Source organism: Hemiscyllium ocellatum, unplaced genomic scaffold (assembly GCF_020745735.1).
Source record: "Hemiscyllium ocellatum isolate sHemOce1 unplaced genomic scaffold, sHemOce1.pat.X.cur. scaffold_1431_pat_ctg1, whole genome shotgun sequence".
NCBI lineage: Eukaryota > Metazoa > Chordata > Chondrichthyes > Orectolobiformes > Hemiscylliidae > Hemiscyllium > Hemiscyllium ocellatum.
The window spans coordinates 98,944-105,040 of record NW_026867772.1 but is presented as its reverse complement, the minus strand read 5'-3'; positions in this window follow the sequence as shown (position 1 = coordinate 105,040).

Here is a 6,097-nt window from a genome sequence, read left to right as displayed (position 1 = left end):
CGCGATCACTGAAAGAGAAGGCTAGTCCAAACGAATGCCCTTCAAGGTGGTCCAGCCATCAACATCCTGTAGAGCGGCACCACCATCTTCGCGGCTCATCTGGTCATATTTATCATCGCCATCGACACGTGGGTGAGCCATCGGATCGCAAAAGGTGCATCTTCTGGGGCAAATCTATATCACTAAGGGACCTCATAAGCCGAGCAATTAAATACCTAACAATACCAATACTGACAAACATTAATAGCTAAATTGATAAGCCAATTGTACCATCAGCCAGACCTGCAGTTTCCCCAACTGGTCCCTTCAGTCATTCTGTCAAGGAATACCTGGATCTCTTCTTGTATCTTAGTAATATTGCCAGTGAGATCGGGAATGCCCATAGTGCATTTATCTTGGACAGTGGTGCAGACCTCACCCTCCCGGGCGAGTATATAGTCTAAGGCATACCGATTCTGCATAGAGTAAAGACACAGGTCTGCTAATCCCAGTTTTACTCTGTTCCAGAGCCTCTTTAGTCTTATTTCCTCGAATGGTCAGGCCACAAAAGAGGGAATTGTGGTTCTTTTGACTTGTCACCCCTGCCAATCCTTCCAACCTCAGGGTACTCTGGATTTCCCAGCCTATTGGGTGTCCTGTATTGTCACCCAGTCCATTGGGATCCTTCCAGTCGGAGTAAAGTTGGCTGAGACCGACCGCTGCATTCTCCTCAGATGGAGGTTCCATCGACTTGTCCACTGACCAGGACAAGGTACTGTTGTGGGAACAAGGTCTCCGATATTGATGATGTTATGAGGGACATCTTTGCCATCCATGACAAGGAAATTGGTAGCTTTACCTCAGCTGAAGAAATAATAGTCTGATTTGGGGTAGATTAGGGAGAGTTTGTCAAAATAGGTTACTGAAATGTTACAGCAGGGGGTCTGGTCAGATATACAGGAGCAAAGGGTCGTCGTTTTGCAAGAGGATTCGCTTGAGCGCTGTAAAAAAATGGGCCAAGTGACTCGTGCACCCGCACTGTATAGGAGACAATGGTCCTCAGAATGCTGTTCCCATTGGGCTCTCCCTTAGCTCTATTGTACATGGTCTTGGTGACAATATCAGATTCTGAAAAGAGAAAAGGCCTATAAATGCGCAAGGGAAGGGTTCCGTTCCAGGCCCATGTACCGCATAAGGCCTGCTGTACCCCAGCCAGTGTTACACCAGCTGTTTGTATACACAGACCGGAGCTATTGGAAAGTGATATTTCACTTCGCAGGGTCAGCAGCAGGAAGACTGACGAATAGTATGGAATCGGGGACTGGGGACTGGGCAAGTAAGTCATCTCCTGATAGAGAGGAGTAACATACTCCTGCCTCTGGGATGAAGAGCGTTCTGTGGGCCTGTATAAATAAGTTGTTTGCGGATTGTGAAGTTTCCCCGATCAGGCTACCCTTTTCTCGAGTCGGCCCGTCCTGCAAAAAGGGATGGTGTTCCCAGGCATCCTTAAAATATTTACCATAATAACGGGGTTGACCATTTTTGTCCTCACTAGGCTTGCGTCTGCAGGTAAAATAAAAAAAACCATGGTAACGACATGGTAACTACCACTGATTTCTACTGTCCAGGTGGACCATCTGGTCTTTCTGATGTAAGAGTCCATTGCAATAATCAATCTTCATCACGTCCCACACGTCAAAGGCGTCTGGTCCGGTGCACTGGACGACATCTCCTCAGCATGGGTGGTGGATAATCTCTGATCATTCCTGGTCGCATCCATACTTAGTGGCTTGCCCCATCCGGGTGTTATACGTGATCAGAAAGGTGAGGAGATAGGCGATCCCCCACATGTCCCTCCTCTTAGTTCAAGTATCTGTAATAAGATTAACATTAGAACAACAGCAAAATTCAAAAACCCAACTGGACAGTGTCCACTCCTTTTGTTGGGATTCCAGTATTCTCTCCTCCTCTTCCCCACTTTTGATTGGTGCGGTCAATCAATTTACAATGGTGCAGTTGGACCCAAGCTGAGTGCCCAGCGACTTTGACCGCCGTAGGGGTGGGAAGTAAAACCTGGAAGGGGCCATCCCAACGAGGTTGGAGACCTTTGCCAGTCCAGGTCTTGACGAGCACCAATGAACCAGCCTCTACCCGTGACGAGGCTGAAAGGGAGGGAACATCGCTGTAGGCTGCACGCTCCTGGGTGTGAAAGGCACGCATAACACTAGTTAGAGCAAGAACGTAACCAACCATTTCTTCGGTCATGTGGTGGAAGGGGACTGCAAAGGGAGCCGAATCATTCCAAGGGGTACGGAGGGGTGACCAGAGAGACTCTCTGCTGGAGATAGTCGTGTCTTGCCCACAGACATGGATCGCATCTGGAATAAAGCCACAGGGATTCGCATAACCAGGAGAGGCCAGACTCAGCCATTAATTTGGCAAGTTTAGTCTAGACTCTGGTTAAAACATTCACCAAGGCCGGCCACCTGAGGATGATAAGCACCATGCAGTTGCCGACAAATACAAAGCTGGGAACAGAGTTCTCCGTTAATATTACCTACAAAGTGTGGTCCATTGTCCGAGCTAATGCACGCAGGTATACTGAAGGAATTATTTCCTTAAACAAAATCTTCACCACAGACTCAGCAGTAGTGTTAGGAAGAGGGTAGGCTTCAATCCACTTAGAAAAGACATCAACAATAAGCAAGACATATTTATAGCAACTCAACTCATTTCTACAACTCAATGAAGTCCAGTTGAAGTGTCTCCAAGGGACCCTCCAACAAGGGAGTTCTCGTAGAGATACTTGAACTAAGAGGTGGGGGATCACCTACCCACTGACCTGTATGATCACGTACAACATCCTGATCGAGAAAGCCACTGACTGAGTATTGATGCGATCTGGAACGATCTGAGATTATCCTGATGTCATCTGGTGCACCAGACCAGACACTTTCAACGTGGAGTCGCTTGAGCGATGGCGTGAGCTGCCAGAGGAAGTGGTGGGTGCTGGTACGATGATATGTCAAAAGGCTCTTGGACAGGCATCTGAATATGAAGGGTTCAGATGGGTCAGGGCCAAGTGATGGCAAATGCGACTGGAGTCATCGAGATGTACAGCACGGAAACAGACCCTTCGGTCCAACTCTTCCTTGCTGACAAGATAGCCAACCCAATTTAGTCCCAGCTGCCAGCACCCAGCCCATATAGGGGCCAAGTGATAGCAAACGTGACTAGATTAATTTCGGATATCTGGGCAGGTTGGGCCAAAGGGTCTGTTTCTGTGCTGTGTGATTCTAATTGTCTTCAGTGAAAGCAGAAGTGTGGTTGTGAAGGCTGGACTTTCAGGGCATGTTTTGCCCTGACTGGGAGCAGAAGAGTTTGACTGAAGTGTATCGGTGTTAATGCCTTGATGTCTCATTTTGCTCCCACCTTCCCAGGGTCATTAACCATTTTGTGTCTGGTCCTTCCTCAAGAAGCTGCATTGCAGGTTCACCCTGAATTGGCACTTTGTTTTTGCTTCCCAAAATCAGACCTGCTCACTCTCAGTGTTGTGAAAGATATTAACTTTCAGGTGGAGGCATCCAAAATTCAGAGAGATGTCAGTCTTGATGTTTTTGCTTTTTCTGTCTCTGTAAGATCCTGAATCAGCACCTTCAGGGAATTAGTTAGAGCGGAGTGAGAACAGAGGGGAAGGGAGAGTGGGATGGTGCTTTCAATTTTGTGGAACAACAAAAGAATATTCCACAGAAAGTAGAGTTGCTTGTTCTGAATTTCTACCCTGCACTGATAGTGATGATTTTGTAATCTCTTTTTGCAGAGTATTTGAAAATCTGAAGACTGAAGTTTCAAAATCAACAGATGAAGGGCTTATGCCTGAAACATTGACTCTCCTGCTCCTCGGACGCTGCCTGACCTGCTGTTTTTCCAACGCCACATTTTTTGACTGACTCTCCAGCGTCTGCAGTCTTCACTTTGATGTCAATGTCTGACAGTCACTCAATCCATCGGGACCACAACAATTTTTGATTTTGATTTCTGTGAGAGGGATCAACGCTTTTTGGTTCCTGTTTGAGGACGTTTTCAACATCAGGTGGGACTGGACAAGAGACCCCACTGTTGCAGCGCACTGTGTGTGGAGCCTGAAACAGTTATACGGCCTGGGAAGGGGATTTCACGGCAGGGAGGAGGTCTACACGTGTTTGTGTGCAGCTGAAGCTGTGGCCATGGAGAAACCCGAGGAATCCCGCCCCGTGGAGAAACCATGGAAGTGTGGTGACTGTGGGAAAGGCTTCCGCGTACCGTCTGCCCTGGAGACTCATCGGCGCAGTCACACCGGGGAGAGGCCATTCCCCTGCACCGACCGCGGGAAGGCCTTCAGACATTCCTCCCACCTGCTGGCCCACCAGCGGGGCCACACGGGGGAAGGCCCTTCAGCTGCCCAGAGTGTGGGAAGGCCTTCAGCACTTCCTCCACCCTGCTGAGCCATCAGCATGTCCACACAGGAGAGAGGCCGTTCAGCTGCCCTGAGTGTGGGAAGGCCTTCAGGTATTCCTCCACCTTGCGGACCCACCGGCGTTTCCACGCGGGGGAAAGGCCCTTCAGCTGCCCTGAGTGTGGGAAGGCCTTCAGGTATTCCTCCATCTTGTGGACCCACCGGCGTTTCCACACGGGGGAGAGGCCCTTCAGCTGCCCCGAGTGTGGGAAGGCCTTTACCCGCGTCTCTGCCTTGCGGAGCCACCGGCGTGTCCACACCGGGGAGAGGTCCTTTAGCTGCCCTGAATGCAGGAAGGCCTTTACCGACATCTCCTCCCTGTTGAAGCATCAGCAGATCCACACGGGGGAGATGCCCTTTACCTGCTCTCAGTGCGGGAAGGCCTTCAGCACATCCTCCCACCTGCTGACCCACCTGCATGTCCACACAGGGGAGAGACAGTACACCTGCCCTCACTGCGGGAAGGGCTTCAGGTATTCCTCCGGCCTGCTGACCCACCAGCGGGTCCACGCAGGGGAGAGACCGTACACCTGCTCTCAGTGCGGGAAGGGCTTCACCTACTCCTCCCACCTGCGGAGACACCAGCGGATCCACACGGGGGAAAAGCCCATCAGCTGCCCAGAGTGCGGGAAGGCCTTGACCGACATCTCCTCCCTGATGAAGCATCTGCGGATCCATACCGGGGAGAGACCGTACACCTGCCCTCAGTGTGGGAAGGGCTTCAGCACATCTTCCTCCCTGCTGAGGCACCAGCGGATCCACACAGGGGAGAGACCATACACCTGCCCTCAGTGCGGGAAGGGCTTCACCTGCTCCTCCAACCTGCGGAGACACCAGCGAGTTCACGTGCCATTGCAGGGGGAGTGAAGGAGTGACGGCCGAGTCCCATTATCGACCGGACTATCAACCCGGTTCCGGGACTCCCGGGTTCGAATCCCGCCACGACAGATGGCAGAATTGGTATTCGGTCATAAGACACAGAACTTATATCAAAAGATCAGTGTCATGCAACTGATAGAATATATTGAACAAACTTAGATAGTCTTCATCGCTTAGAATGGGTGTGGGCTTTGGTTCATTAATATGTAACAATGTTCTTGAGATGACAAGGTTTTATACAAGAAAGGCATCTCCGCTCAGACAATGCATTAAAGGTGTAAGATTTGAGTCTGTCTGTATTCCAATCTTGAATCAGACCGGTTCTGTTTCCAAAGTCGGAATTTGTAAAATATTGCATGGATTGACTGCCTGTGCTTTTTGAACAAAATTGAATGTATCTGCAAATATAATTCTGCCAATACAATTTCACCCCAAAGAGTAGTGTGTGTGTGTGTGTGTGTGTGTGTGTGTGTGTGCATGAGAGAGTGAGAGCGTGTGCATGTGAGTTTGTGTGTGTGTGCGCAGAAGTGTGTGTGTGCATGCTTGGGAAAGTGAGAGTGTGATGGAGTATGAGGCTGCGAGTGTGAGAGTGTTGAGGGGTGTGTGTGTGTCTGTCTGAGAGAGAGAGAGTGTGTGAGAGAGAGGCTTATTAAAAGCAAAAGGTTGCATTTTTGCTAAAACAAGGACTTGTACAGATAATGATCGGACCATGAGTCGTGTTATAGAATAGACAGACATGGGGTG